The sequence below is a fragment of the Triturus cristatus genome, chromosome 12 (genome assembly GCF_964204655.1).
Source record: "Triturus cristatus chromosome 12, aTriCri1.1, whole genome shotgun sequence".
NCBI classification, from domain to species: domain Eukaryota; kingdom Metazoa; phylum Chordata; class Amphibia; order Caudata; family Salamandridae; genus Triturus; species Triturus cristatus.
Window position 1 is genome coordinate 21,621,832 of NC_140595.1, and position 15,487 is coordinate 21,637,318.

At 44.9% G+C, this 15,487-nt stretch overlaps 1 protein-coding gene across 1 annotated transcript in view; it reads right to left on the reverse strand.

Annotated features, from left to right (window-relative positions):
- The window catches only part of NR2F6 (nuclear receptor subfamily 2 group F member 6), a 98,938-nt gene that overhangs the window by 65,687 nt on the left and 17,764 nt on the right, over positions 1-15,487 (reverse strand). The window lies entirely within an intron of this gene.

Below are 15,487 nucleotides of genomic sequence, written 5' to 3' on the forward strand. Positions count from 1 at the left end.
GTTCATTGGGGAGGTACTGGACACTACTGTGTGTCGAGCATTTCCTCCTCCTCAAAGAATTCGACATTCAGGAGATGATCCCTTTATTCCACAATGGAGCGGTTGTTCCAGTTCTGAAGGTCCTTCGTCTGCTTGGTCTGTTCGCCTCATGCAGTCTGTTGGTCAACCATGCACGCTGGCACATGAGGGCGCTCCAGTTGGATCTCCGCAGGCAATGGTATCAGCACAACGGGGATCTCAGGGAGTCAATCAGAAACTCCAGAGAAGCTGCAGCGGATTTGTCTTGGTGGAGCGTGGAGGGCAATCTGTCTCAAGGAAAGCCCTTTCATCTTCCTCCAACGGTGGCCACAGATAACCGATGCCTCCACCCTAGGGTGGGTTGCTCATCTGGGGGATCTGGAGATTAAGGGGCTTTGGTCTACAGGAGAAAGGTTGTTTCACATCAATCTTCTGGAATTGCGGGCGATATGTAAGGCCTTTCTCACTTCCCTTCGCGGTCAGTCGGTTCAAGTCCAGACGGACAACACTACTGCGATGTGGTATGTCAACAAGCAGGGAGGAGTAGGGTCGTACCGTCTCTGCAGAGAGGCGTTGCGGCTTTGGTCCTGGGCTCAGGACCATCGGATTTGCTTGATGGTGAATCATCTGGCTGGGGTGCTGAACGTACGTGCGGACAGTCTCAGTTGACAGATTTCCGCCCACCACGAGTGGAGGCTTCATCCAGAGGTAGTTCAGCACATCTTCCGGACGTGGGGGACTCCTCGGGTGGACCAGTTTGCCACTCAAGAGAAAACGCATTGTCATTCTGCAGTCTCCAGTTTCCAATGCAGGGGGCGTTGGGGGACGCGTTTCAGTTGAGTTGGGGCTCACAACTCCTTTATGCGTTTCCTCCCATACCCTTGATTCCTTGGGTTCAGAGGAAAATTCGCCAAGACCGGGCCCAAGTTATATTGATCGCCAGGATTGGTCAAGAAGGGTGTGGTACACGGATCTACTTCATCTTTCGTCGCACCCTCCGCTCCGTCTCCCTCTCAGGGCAGACCTCCTCTCGCAGTCGGAGGGGCAGGTTCTACACCCCCACCTCCAGAGCTTGCACCTTCATGCCTGGAGATTGAACGGGGCAACCAGAGTTCCTTCTCTCTCCCGCCGGACGTTGTGGATGTTATATTATCATCCAAGCGACACTCCACTAAGTCGATTTACTCCTATATATGGTCTAAGTTTGTTAAATAGTGTGGAGAGAGATCCATTGACCTTTTGAAAGCCAATCTTTCTAACGTGCTTCAGTTTGCTCTTTCCTTGGCTCAGCAGGGTTGTGCTGTGGCCATGGTTAAGGGCTATTTATCAGCCTTATCGGCTTTTCTGTGTCTTCCAGATCAGCCGTTGTTATTTAAATGTATTGTTTTAAGATTTATCAAAGGCCTTACTAATAGGTTTCCACCGACTCCCTTTGTAATGCCACAGTGGGACCGTAATCTTGTTTTAACTTTTTTGATGGGGTCCCCTTTTGAACCCCTTCATAGCTGCCCTTTGAGGTTGTTGTCTTTTAAAATGGTCTTTCTTGTAGCCATAACCTCAGCAAGGAGGGTGAGTGAGCTTCAAGCTCTTAGTTCAAACCCCCGTTTTTATCCTTACATGCTGAAAGGATGGTCCTCAGGACCAGGGCTGCTTTCCTTCCTAAGGTAGTTACTCCCTTTCATCTGGGGCAGTGCATTACTCACGCAGTGTTTTATCCTTCCCCTCCCCCTCACCCTACCAAGGAGGAGGAGAGACTTCACTGCTTGGACTCTAAGAGCAGTGAGCTTTTATTTGGACAGAACAAAAGATTTTCGTTTGGAAGATCAGCTCTTCATGGGCTATATTGGACACTCAAAATGCAAAGCTGTGCACAAGCGCACTCTGTCCAGGTGGGTCATCCTAACCATCAAGATCTGCTACGCCCTTGCTGGTAAGGTTCCTCCTGAGGGTATTAGAGCTCATTCTACTAGAGCTAAGTCTTCCACCTCTGCTTTGGCCAGGGGTGTTCCAGTTGCAGACATCTGTAAAGCCGCGACTTGGGCCTCCCTCCATACTTTTGCAAAGCATTATTGCTTAGATTCTGAGATGAGGAGGGAGGGCCATTTTGCGCGCTCTGTCTTGCATGACTTTTTGGTATAGGAAAGGTGGACACCCTCCTCCGGGAGTGGGACTGCTGTGGGAATTATTCACAATGTGAGGAATCCACTGGCAGATGTATCAATAAGAAGAACAAGTTACTTACCTTTGGTAACGCTTTTTCTGGTGGATACAGTATCTGCCTGTGGATTCCTCACTGACCCACCCGCCTCCCCGTTGTCCACCTTTGTACACCTAGCAAGATCCCTTTTTTGGCTGGTTGTTTATTAATTGTATTTGCCATCTAGTACATTTATAGGAAACACTGATGTTTTTAGCTTTCCTTTTTTACTTTGTGCTGTATATATTGGTTCAAATGTTGTGTACTATGTATACTTGAGTGTGTCAATCCACCTGTTCGCCTAGGAGGCACGGAAAAAATGGAACTGACGTCATCATGTCGACGTGGCTCTTATGGCACCGGTGACGTCATACGGAGTCGCGAGTGGAGACGTGGAATTATGACGTACAAGTCGGCGTGGAGAGCTAGGAAAAATTATATGGAATGCGGGCACAGGGGATATTCACAAGGTGAGGAATCCACAGGCAGATACTGTAACCACCAGAAAAAGCGTTACCAAGGGTAAGCAACTTGTTCTTCCGGCGCAGACAACTTGACACTGAATCGATTGAAGCCACCTTCCAGTGTGCAGTGATGCTGCTGACAAAAAATCTTCCGGATCCAGTCTGACGCCTGGGGAAATTCAAAAAGTAAGGAATCGGCAGAGGTTTCCATTAGGTAATATCTTTACAGGTGTTCCCTACAATCCCAATTGCCGCTCCCTGCCCACCCTGGAAACGTTCATCCTCCGACTAACCTGAGAAACGTATGGATATTCCACAATCCTTTTCATCGGCAGATGCACATCTGCTGGAATAAATATTTTCAGGGCCAGAATCTGGGATTAAGGATTCTCCATTCACATCAAGACAGATTAAATGGGGAGAAAAAGGACTTATGATTTTTTAATTGGGATTTCAAATGGTAGAAAATGGAGTGTGACAGGCATAAAATTAAAGTACCAACTATTACAATGGTAGCAGAGGATAGGAGAGTTGCACATCCCAAAGGGAACCGTGTGGCTAACGTCCTGTTTACACCGTATAGTGTTCAATAACAGTGATTGTATTATAGAAGTGCTCAACCATGCCAACAAGCTGCTACCCAAAGGTGTTAAATGTTTGAACCGATGAAACGGTCTACCAAGATGATATAATAAGATATTAGCACAGCAAATTTCTAAGACGGAGCAGTTGATTCTTGAAAAGCCCTTAATGAGCCAACAGTGATTGTTCAGTGAGTAGAAACCTGAGGTCACAGGTAATGTCGAAAGGCCGTTAGTACCGGCTGTGGAAAAAAGTCAATACCAGAAGAGCATCGAACAGATGTTCCTGGCTAACAATGCTGTTAAAAGGCGGTCGAAGCAACATTACCCCGACCTCGAGATTGGACGAAACATCTTGGCTGCTACCAGAGTGACTATTTTTCACTTGGAAACGTGATCTGTAACCATCAAGAATAATTAAATACCCAAGATAAATCGCTTTTGGCTCATTATGGACTTTAAGAATCAACTGCTCCATCTTAAACATTTGCTGAGCTGCCTTATGTTTGTTTTGTATGAAACTAAAGTACTTTACAAGATCATGCATTAACATTTAAGGGAGTTCGAGAACAATTGTCGGAAGCAAACGTATCATGGCAGAGAAGGTGAAGACACTGGTTGGGAGAGTTGTGCTATGCTTTTAATATGGCGTACACCTGAACACATCCTCAATACACATGATGGTTAACTTTCCACCACAAACCAAATTGTAAAAGAAAATTGATGGGGGGTCGTGGGGGGGGGGGGGGGGTAGGGGTAGAAAGGATTTCAATGCTGTGTGCTATGTGACACAACACGGTAGAGTTAACTGTAAATGGGCAAGAAATAGGTCAGAACAAACAAAAGATAGGTTAAAAGGCTAATGAGCTATCCTTTTTTGTCCAACCATTCTTTGCTGGCTGCCTGAAGTACTGAAGTTATTTCCAAAGCTCAACACGAGCCATTTCCAGGCATAGTACATGGGAGCCTCCTGCTTGCAAAGCTAATTAAACTGCAACACAAAATAAACAAAAACGAAAATAAATTATCCCCCGGCTTCGGTGTTATTTACTCATTTCACAATGTTCCTTAATGAATTCAAGCGGCCAATTGTCTGCACAACAAAAAACAAGAGTGGGTTCAGCTGCAGCTTTCCGCTCTGTCCGAGAGGGTGAGGCACACACAACACATTTAGCTGGCATGAAATAATCACCCGTTTTATTGTTGCTTCGTGCTCTCAGATCATCCCTTGCTAAGGGCCAACTTCAAACTAAACCATTGCAAACGTCTAACTGTATGTTGGAAGCTCCTAAAACGACTAATTGTAAGGCTTTTAAAGACATGGAGAAAAGTAAAACTGCAACTTAAAAACAAACTACAAATGGTTGCGGGTACAGATTATTAACCGTTGTGTGGAGATTCAAATATTTGGAGCTTTCACAAAAGCATTCCAACAGGATGCCACGGAGTAGCGAAGGAGAAAATTAGATTAACGAAGCAAGAAAACGAAAAACAATCTTTAGCAAGACACCCGATGTTTGTATGCAAAGAGCCTTACAGCTGTGAACGAAAAATATCCAGGGGTTTAAAGATACCGACTGAGTAAATCACAAAAGGCTTTGCCGAATCAAAGTAGCAACGGAAGAATGGAATTAGCATGAAAAAACGCTTCTCCAAGACACACTGCTACCAGTAATCAGTAGCCAACGCAATGGCCAATTATTCTAACTCTTGAAATACCTGATTAGCGCTTGGTTTAACCCGTGTCGAGAATGGATAGAGCTTCTAGGAACCTCCCTCTTCATCGAGGGCACTGAAAGGCGCCCCTTTCCAAGGTAGACAGGCTGGGGCGTAACTCTCCGCCTACCCACATCAACGGCCAGGTTAGTGATGGATTTTTGTGGAATCATTAAAACGGCAACCTCTGTCAAGTTTCTTCTAAGATGGATACTCCGTGTCTTTTAGTCTTTCATATGGAGTCTTCCCACCACCTATCTCATCGAAAGATATTGAGACCTCTACAATGGCTCTGATCACAAGAGAACAGCAGCCTTTGGTTTCGTGAGGAGGGACGTGACCACCAGTCACTCAGTGGGGAATTAGACTGCGAGAGAGAGAGAGATACTGGCACAACACAACGGTGTTCAGTTTTTTTGGGAATATCAATGAGGACGTAGCTTGTGTGAGGTCCAGGGCTCTATAATCGGTGGGTGCACTAAACTGCCAGCTTCGAGTTTTTCTTTTACCTTTGTTACAATCTTGCAAGAAACTAGCTCTTTCCATACCACCGCTCAAAACCCAGGCAATTTGCAGATACATTTCAATTATTTAGACAAAAAACTCCCAGAGCACCTATAATCTCCACAAGTGGAAACATCACTTGTTTGCTCTTGAGCACTCATGTAGGTCCAATTCACACTCACTCGACGTCTCTGTATGAACGGAGCACAGGTAATTGGAAAGTCAACCCTGAAGATTGGCATTACTTACATGGGGAGTGCTAAACCTGTGAAATATCAATTTTACCAGGCTATCACCGCTATACAGATATGTTGCAGTGTAAACCTATTGTGCTATTAGAAGCAAACAACTATAACAGTCTAAACTGTGTCATAAGAGTGTTGTGACAAATAATAGTGCTAAGAATCTCAAATTCGGATGGAAATCAGAGGGGTTTTACAAAGGGAGAGAATCCTAAAAGACTTTGCACAATGACACCATTATTAAAGGAAGTGTGCAAAAATGTTTTTGCCAAGGGGGTGGGCATTTAATCACAGTTAATGGCAGGCAACAGAAGCTGAATCTTCCTATATGCACTTTAATCAGTGAGAAAAAAAATCAGGGAATTCGTTATCAAGGTAATGCAGAATGCAGTATAGAGGGGAGCTAATTGGCGAATCCAAAACGACGCATGTATGCACCAGCTTCTGCTATACACCACTTTTTCAAATTTTAAAACCCCACACGGTCATCGGCTCAAATTTCATGCCCAGAAAACTAAACATTTATTCTTAATATTTTGCACTTGGCATAAAATACTGACCTTCATAAATTTCAGATGTTGTCTAATGTACACTTTGACTCGTGTATCTTTACGAAAAGGAAAAAATAACTATGCTGTGCTTCCGTGTCCTGTAAAGCAGCAACGAGCAAACATTTCTCAGTTCCTTCCATGACACCCACGTGCCTGCTAACATACCTTGTAACTGAACTAAACAGCAAAAATCCATCATGCCTATCATGTTAATTATCATATTGCCTATTAATTATCTATGGCACGTTATGCAACCATGATCAACACCAAAGTGGGGGTTCAAAAACTCCATTGCTGCCCTACTGAGTGCACATAAGCAACTTTCAAAGCCAATCATTTTGACTTTTATTTACCGAAAAAGTGCTCTCAAGTGCCAATAAGAGAACAAGCAGCTTGGCCCTCAGCAGTGGAAGCATGGCCCACGCCTGTCCAGAACATTGCTTGAGCAAGCCCGCCTATAACATATGGGCACCTCACAGACAGCAAGCAGGATGGCCTGCTTCCCTTGCAAGCACTGGGCACTCCTGCAACAGGATAGTCACACAGAACAGGCATAGCAGAAGCAATACGAGTAACTGTTTGATACAATACTCTATCACAAAACTAATACTGAAGTAAAGTATAACTGAAAACATTTAGTTTGAAAGAGTAACAACTGCTCAAATCAAAGGGCGGCAAGGTGAGGTAGCGAGAGCGCTGCTTTCCACACACAACACTAGGCTGCAAACAGCCTGTATAAAAGGGAGGTACGTACAATACCACATTGCACAAGGTCTGGTTTAGGTGATACATTAACATTTGCCAAAAGGTAACAAAGTGATGTAAACAAAACAAAAAAAAGAAAGCAGACCCTCTTAAACAATATATAAAACTATATAATCTTAACTATCTAGTCCTCAACAAGATCTAACAGGAGATAAAACTAGCATCACTTGACAAAACATATAGAAATGTCACATCGCCATTTTTAAAACTCAGCCAACATTCAGTAACTGTGTGAAAGAGGAGGTTCTCCAGTGCTTCATTAAAATGTGGATGTCCTCTTCAGCGGCAATAACTTGTAGCATGCCTTTCCTACAAGAGAATATCAGTCCCTCGTATTGCCTGTTAATAATTATGGCCAATGTCTGATTACAAAACAGCTTAGGCTAGGTTATTCTGGAGAGAATCAATTTTTAAATGGTTCCCTTCAGAGTCACCAATAGGAGGGCGAGGGCTGAATTTTTGCTAGGTCATACCAAACTCCCAATTCTTTTGCTTTTCAGGATGTGTTTTGGATGTCTGCCCTTTTGCAGGATCCATTTTTGGCCAAGTCTGAACAGGCTCTCTCCATTGTTTCCCTGGATGCAAGGGTTTAGAGCAGAGTAATGTCAAATCAGTCTTGACCCTGCTGCAATAGGGACAGTCCAGTTCGACCTGCCAAGCCAGGTCCTCCCTGGACTGGAAACAAGCATCCTGGGACCAGTTTCGGGGCATCACTCCATATCAGACAGGCTAGCTTGAATCCAGTGGCGCAGTGAGCACGGGACCCGCGTCTGGGGATACCCTTCCCACTTAGGGTGACAAAAGCAAAAGAAACAAATCATAGAAGGAATGCTGAACAATTCAAACATTCACCCCCAGTCACAGATCTGGGTTTAAACCATCATTCTTTAGCTCACTTCGCCACCTCAGTTTGGACCCAGCCATATGCAAATCAGTCTTGACCCCGCTCCAATAGGAACATCCAGCCCGAACTCCCAAGCTAGGTCCTCCCTGGACCGGAAACAAGCATCCTGGGACCGCTTTCGGGGCATCACCCTTTATCAGCCAGGCTAGCTTGAATCGAGTGGCACAGTGAGCCTCGGTACCCACGTCTGGGCCTCCAAAACAAACAAAAAAAAAATGTATAAATCCTTAACTCTCATCCCTCCACTATCCTTTTCAATCAAAATAACAGACTAACATGTCTACTTCTCAAATTTAACATTTCATTATACTAATTCATCACTAATCCTTTATGGGTTCCAGAGTAGCGAGCTACTCTGCGAGAAAGTACTTCAACACCTCATCAGGGGTAGCAAGCACTATATAAATGCAAACCTTTTTCCCCTCTATCCCTCCGCTACCCATCTCTGGATAACATAACCATTACTTTCATATTTCACTATACTAATTCAACACTAATCCTTTATGGGTTCAGGAGTAGAATGCTACTCGCCAAAAAAGCGCTTGAACAACCCCATCAGGGTTAACAAGTGCTATATAACTGCAATTACAATACAATGATTAGGAGGTGTCTGGGTCCTGCAGCTGTAAATCAGACCCAGACCACATCACCATGCTTGGCAGCAGGTCCAATATATTTTTGCTAACAGTTATATTTTTGTCAAATGTCATGCATTACTGCCAAACAACCCACTGAGACCTTGATCTGTGACAGGGACATTGTTACAGAAGTATTGTAGTTCGATGAGGTGCAGTTCTGCAAACCATGCTGAAATTATTTTTGGGAGAATAGTCTCTAAAGGTAGAATCAAGAGCTACGATGTTCACCGTATTGAGAGAATCCTGCAGATCCTTGGATGCAGTTTTCACATTATTTGATCTCTAGGATCATGATACTCTGATATGCAGATGCCGGGGACACCCACACTTGAACTTTCACTGATTAAAAACAAAACAAAAAGGTGTTTTACTATGGAATTACGGATTTATCATTTGGAAATGGTTTTAAGCTCAGTCCCAAATCGATGAGCAATTCTTCTGTGACTGTCACATACCTTTCGACAAGGCATGCGTTTACAAGAAACTCCAATTCTCCAGATCAAGCTAAAAACATTTCTGATTTGATAAGCAGATGGAGGCGATAGTAACCATGTGCACTCATTTAGAGGAATCAGATCCAAAGAACAGACAATGGTGCAATAAACGTGAACTTTTTCTACAAGCCTATTGAAGGACTGATTTTTTTTTTAACAGATAATGAATGCCATGGGAAATTTATATTGTTGTCACACAAGGTTACACTTAACCGTTCGTACTTGGGGATGGCAAGATTAAATTGGGCGCAGTCTTACTATGTAAAATCATACAAACGTAAAGGGTGCTTTAATGTTCACAGCACCTTACATCAAATCTGTTTGAATTAACTGAAGAGCAACCTTGACACATCAATATTGAAATCAATTTTCACTGAGGTTGTCAACTATGGTGCTAGGAATATGATGGCTGAAGCAGAAAGAGGATGTGAGGGGGCGAGATTAAGCTTACTGGATGCCAAAGTTGGGAACACAAGGATGGCATGAGCAACCAAGAGAGCAGTGCCATCAAGGAGTCAGTGAAAAGATAATGGGGCAAGGAGAAGAATTTGACTGAGTTCCACAGATACGTTTCAGACTCTTGCTTTAATTGTCTTGTAAGAGTTGGCTAAATTCACTAATTGATTTCTGCACAACCAGGTAAAATAACAGGGAGGATAAAAACAGAATCGAGTACTAAGTCGCAGCTGTTCATCAGTACTTCCACCCTCCCTTATTTGCTGCGCTTCCAACCTAGAGGCTACAGCCGCGCAAACGAGTCTTAGTTATTAAAGACAAACCTCCATAGTTTAAGCATTGATCGGGGATTGTACCTTTACAAAGGTCAAGTTGCTAAAAACTGCTTATATACTTTCCTAACTTGAGCATCACTCCGGGACAAGACGGCCGTTGGTTGAAGGTAAAGCATACCTAGATCAAACATGTACACAAGAGTGAAACTCACAACAGCCCTTGCTTTAGATCAGCTGTAGCTTAGTCACCGGGTGCAAAATGTCTTTTCTGTGAACATTAAGGCTACTTTTTCAATGACGGAAGACCACTAACTTACTGTTTGAAGGATAAAGTGATAATGCTTAAAGCGGAAGAGGTAAAGAGAACAATCATTGCCAGAAGAAGTCACCAGACATCAGAGGAGATTCTGTTCACAAACAGCTGTGAGCGGGGCACATGTAAACGGTTTAGATTATGCCCCTATTGCCCCCTCAGACGCTGTTTTTTTCTTTCTTACAAGTAAAGCATTTTCAAAAAGGAGTTGAAAATAATCACTCCATTTCTTATTCTCCACGTGCTTTTCATTTTTTTCAGCGACCTGCCAGGGGCTTTTTGCAATCCCTGGTGAAGTTACATTTGCTTAAAAAGCTCTGGGGCGTGGCCAAGATGGCGGGCAGTTGAAACTTGTTTCTAGGTCTCTCCGTCCCCCGGCCCAAGGCCCTCTCGCAGTCTCCCAGCTATGGTCTACTGACCTGATCTGAGCAGGTCCTGCACTGGTATCTAACGGAGCACTGGTGTAGCAGGCTATTTCGGCCTGCCACGACTGCGATACACCAGTTAAGTTCGGTCGAACTCACAATTTCACAGAATGGAAGTCTGGCTGCTGGAGTCTACGGCGGTCGGGACCCTAACTCTGAGTCCGACTACAACATCCGAGGCAACACCCAGACCACTGTTGAGTATCCGTCCTGAGTGAACACGTCTTGCTCCCTATCCGGGTGGGTGGTGCTCTGTCCTGGACATCTAGAGGTACCTCTTGAGCGTCTTTCTGCTGGGCCTGCATCCCTGCTGTCGTGGTGTTTAAGCAGCTGTGGAGAAATACGTGGCTGAGCAGAGGAAGCCTGATCTCGCGGGGCAGCCCTGGGCAATGTTTGATGCTGGATCCTCGTTGCACCAAGGTCCCCAGGAAGATAGTCAGCGTGGGCCAGAGCGGGCTTTGGAGGTTCTGGGGCTGCAGACCAGGGGCTACTCCTGATCCTATGATTACTAGGCACCACACCTTGTTGGTTTGGGAGGAAACGAGGTCTATTCCTGCAGAAACAGGGGAGCCTGTGTCCCAAAACATCAGTGGTGAAACGCAAGTGTGGTCACTCTTCCAGTGGCAGCCCACAGCTAACTGGGCTTTGAAAGGAAGAGAGCTCAAAGGCAAACTGATCTTTTGGGGCAGTGTGGAGCCTCCAACCCCCTCAGACCCCAGATAGGGCCTCTGCGCTCCATTCTCACACTGCGCTATCAAGGATTTTGTGGAGACTTGTGCCACTATATAGACTGGGCCCCTTCACATTGGATGCTTGATCTAGATACTGTACACTGGGTGGATGGCTTAGGGGACAGGGACACTAGCTTTCACCTAGGCCCTTCTGGAGAAACTGAACGCCCCCGACTGGCCCCGAGCATCAAGGCAGTACTTGGCAAAGCTGAACAGCCCCGAGGACCGGAGGCATGTGGTACATATTGCCCGGACCGATACTTGGAGAGGTAAAAGTGAGCACCAGAACATTGATCCTGCTCTGCACACAAAACGATCCTCTTTCAGCTAGAACCTACAGGGTCTGGGGAATTCTCCCTTCTACATGACCCCATACTTCACTAGCTACAAACTATCTGAGATATACTTTCAATGATTTAGCCTAACTTTCTGAGATAAATCAGAAAGGATAGACTGGGGACTTTAATTTACGGTGATCTTGTAGCTGTCTACGAGGTAAGGTCATAATGGCCACTGGGAAGGGGAAAAATAAGACAGCATGCTAAAGGACATGCTCATTAAAACCCCAGGATCCCAATTGGAAGGCACCCCCTCCACCGTGGGTACATACCTCACACCGAATTCTGGAGGACCTAATGCTCCAGTTACTTGCTCCTTTATCGAGGCACTATTTGCCTCTCTGCGTGATCTCTAGACTATTAAAATAAAAAAATTGCTGTGGCCTCAGGGAGGACCGCCGCGACAGAAAGCCTTGGTGACAAAGTCTCAACACTTGAAGATCATGAATCAAGGCAGATAGAAGAAATTGAAAAACTTCAACAGGAAGTCATTAGTCTCCGTGACCAACATTTAGACCTGCAAGCCCACGCAGAGGATTTGGAGAAAAGGTCAAGGCGCAATGATAAATGCAGAGGCACACCATAGTATGCAGAGGGATCAGAAATTACATATTTCGTGACAAAGCTTTTGTGCTCCATACTAGCGGTGTCTCCAGACAGAAATCTAACTAGACCGCACTCACCAGGTAGGCCCGAAAAGACCTACTTCAGTATCTCCAGCTGGTATCTTGACATGTGTTCACGAGTTCCTGCTGAAAGAACGTATTGTCCAAGCGACTCGAGACAAATATCCGATAAAGTTTCAGCGACAACCTCGATTCTTTATCGGGACCTCGCAGCATCTACTCTCCAGCAACGCAGTGCATTTCACCCAGTTACTACATACCTCAGATCAGCTGGCATATTGTAATCATGGGGCCACCTCTTTAGAATAATCTTTCGTTTTGATGGCAAATTATACCAGCTCCGTTCACTGGAAGAGGAGTGTCATTTGCTGGACATTAAGGACACCTTCCCAAAACATTCGCAAACAGACAGGCATGATCGTGGAGGCCAGAGAGATCGCAGAAGGCAGAACACAACTTTATCCCACAGAACTGCGCCCAGAGCCAGAGACTATGGCCAAAAAAGTTTGAATCTGGTATTTGATAACAAGCTGGAAAGATCGGCCCAGCTGAGAGACACAAGTCTAACCGACATCTGGAGAAACCCAACATCCACAAACACGGGATTACACATTTCATTGTCATGCACATAAAACAGATGCTATAGACTAGATTATTTTTTGGGTTCGCCAGAGAATACTTCTATGGCCTCGGCCTATGAGACTTAACCTAGCTCCCTGTCAGATCATGCAGCGGTGAAGTTTACACTGGCCATTCCCCCATCACGGTCATACCCCAGAACCTGGTGACTGCAGGAAACCCGGTTACAACACCCTTAGGTTGTTAAGAAAATCACTAAGGAGATAGGAGAACTTTTTAATCATCGATAGCAAACCCGAAGTTTACATCTTTACTTTAGGGGAAACTCTAAAAGCTATAATTAGGTGTGAGCGGATAGCAATTTCTGCATCAGACAATAGGATACGCATGGATAAATGGGAGTCCTTAACCAGTCCGGTCCAAGAGCTTCAGCGCATTCATAAATGTACCGACACACCATCCCTCCCTCGAATATAGCGACAACTAGAAGCAGACAGTTCTCAATTAGCATGCATCATTTTAGACAAGAGTGCGAGTATGCAACGCTTCGTCTCCTCCACATGTATTATATTGGTGGAGATACATGTGGATGCCTTCTTGCTAATAGGCTACGTTTGCAGCTCCAGGCGATGCGAGTCCAGACAGCGTTTGATTCTGGTGGTCAGGAATGGAAAGAGGATTCGCACATTGCAGATACTTTCCAAAATTTCTATAAAGAACTCCACACGGAACAAACTTGCCCACAGATCAGACTACCTACATACCTCCAGGAGGCCCAAACTCAAAAAATAACATCGGAACAAGTGGCTGACCTCGACCGCCCCATTGGAGTGCAGGAAGTCATCAATTATAACCCAGCAAAAACCACTCAAATCCACAGGTCCAGATGGTTACACGCAGGACAACTCACACCTTTATATAAAATATCCTATAATGTATTCTAGCTTCCACTCTCCACACAAGATTTGCAAGTTTTTAAGACCCATTGAGAAGACAAATGTCAGCAGTTGACAGGTTAGGACTCATTCAGTACGACGAACCTTTGAATACCCCCACAACATTGCCTGGTTAAGCATGCAGTGGAGGTTTACTGTGTGCGTGCGTGCTGAGGGGGTGGGATGGGCAAAGCACAAATGTCCGCCAAGTTCTCATTTTTTTTATTATTTAGTTTTATAAATGAGAAATTTTACACTACAAAGATACGTTTTTTAATGAGCAAAATCAACATTTACAGGACCAACATGCCCGTGGCACCTAAAGCTTATTTTGTCCACGCGTCTTAGAACTTATCAGTTGAGACATCTATACTGTGTTGGTCCATCATCATAAATGGAAGCACTAATCTTTTGTTCATCCCACACTACTCGAGGACCAATCACGGAGTACCCCTTCAACGCTATGAATGGCCTCATACCCTCATATCTACAGATGGACCTTTACTGCTCACTTTCTGCCACACGGCCTTCCTTCCCTGTTGGAACTGGGCTTACCCTACAGCATTATAAAAACCTTTGCTGCAAACAAGGTGATTCTTAACTCTAAGTCAGGCCTTGTCTAGTAGCAGATGTGTGCCTGCTGGCTGTTCCCATTCCATGAACATGGATTGATGTACCAATACTTGAAATATAGCACTAACCAAGAGCAACTGAAACAAGCACTGGTAAAGCAAACAGGTCCGGCCTTGACCTGAGGAGTTTCATTTTGCTGCAGGTATTAAAAGTGTAATGGTGACATGCACGTTTGCGAATGTAAAAGTAAAGAACGGACCATTACAAGAGGCAAGAATAAATATTAAAGAAACTATTAAGTGAAATCAGAAATTGGCACATAAGTGGCCTACTATTTTTAGGTCTCGCCTACGCAGCGCGCATGCACTGCATAGGAGGACCTTTACCAGTCGTTCTGCTCTTTTTGGAAGCGCATACTCGTGCTTGTGGCGGCATCCACCTTGCGGGAGCGCGCCACATGCACGAGTATGTGCTTCCAAGAAGAGCAGACTGCGCGCACACGCACGCACCACTCTGAGGAGGGAATTGACTGAGTCATCTTGCAATTATTAACCCCTTCAGCGCGGCGCGGATTACCGCGCCGTGCTGAAGGTTCCGTGCGCGGGCGGGGCCATGACGGAGTGGTTCCGTCATGCACACAGCGCGACCGACGCGCATGATGGAACCACTCCGTCATAAGCAGCGATGAGGTTAAACAGCACTGAGACAATAATAGACGTTTATCATCCGACCGAGTGCATAATTTCACCGGGGGGGTACATTGAAGCACCGGGATTATTTCAGGTCTGACACAAGCTGGCTGCTTTGATTGAAATTGATGTGGGGGAAATGTGCGCTTCCTGTCTTTTGTGATTCTCAGTGGGTTAATGCTTAAGTCCATGTGCAAACCAGGGGCAGGTTCTAAACTGTTAACCGTGTGAACCTTCTATTATACTGAAATTAATACAATGAGTTCCGTTGAGTTGAGTAATAACACCTGTTATTTAGAGAGCTGTGAAGTCGCGAGACGAGCTGCATGCGCACTAACAATACAAATGTATCTTCCTGTTGCCTTTCTATGTCCGCAGGCTGAAACACAGCCCTTTGACTTTTAATATTGATGCTTGATTTTTTGCAGTAGGTTACTTTAGTTTTACCTAAATCTCAAGAGCGAGAAAATGAC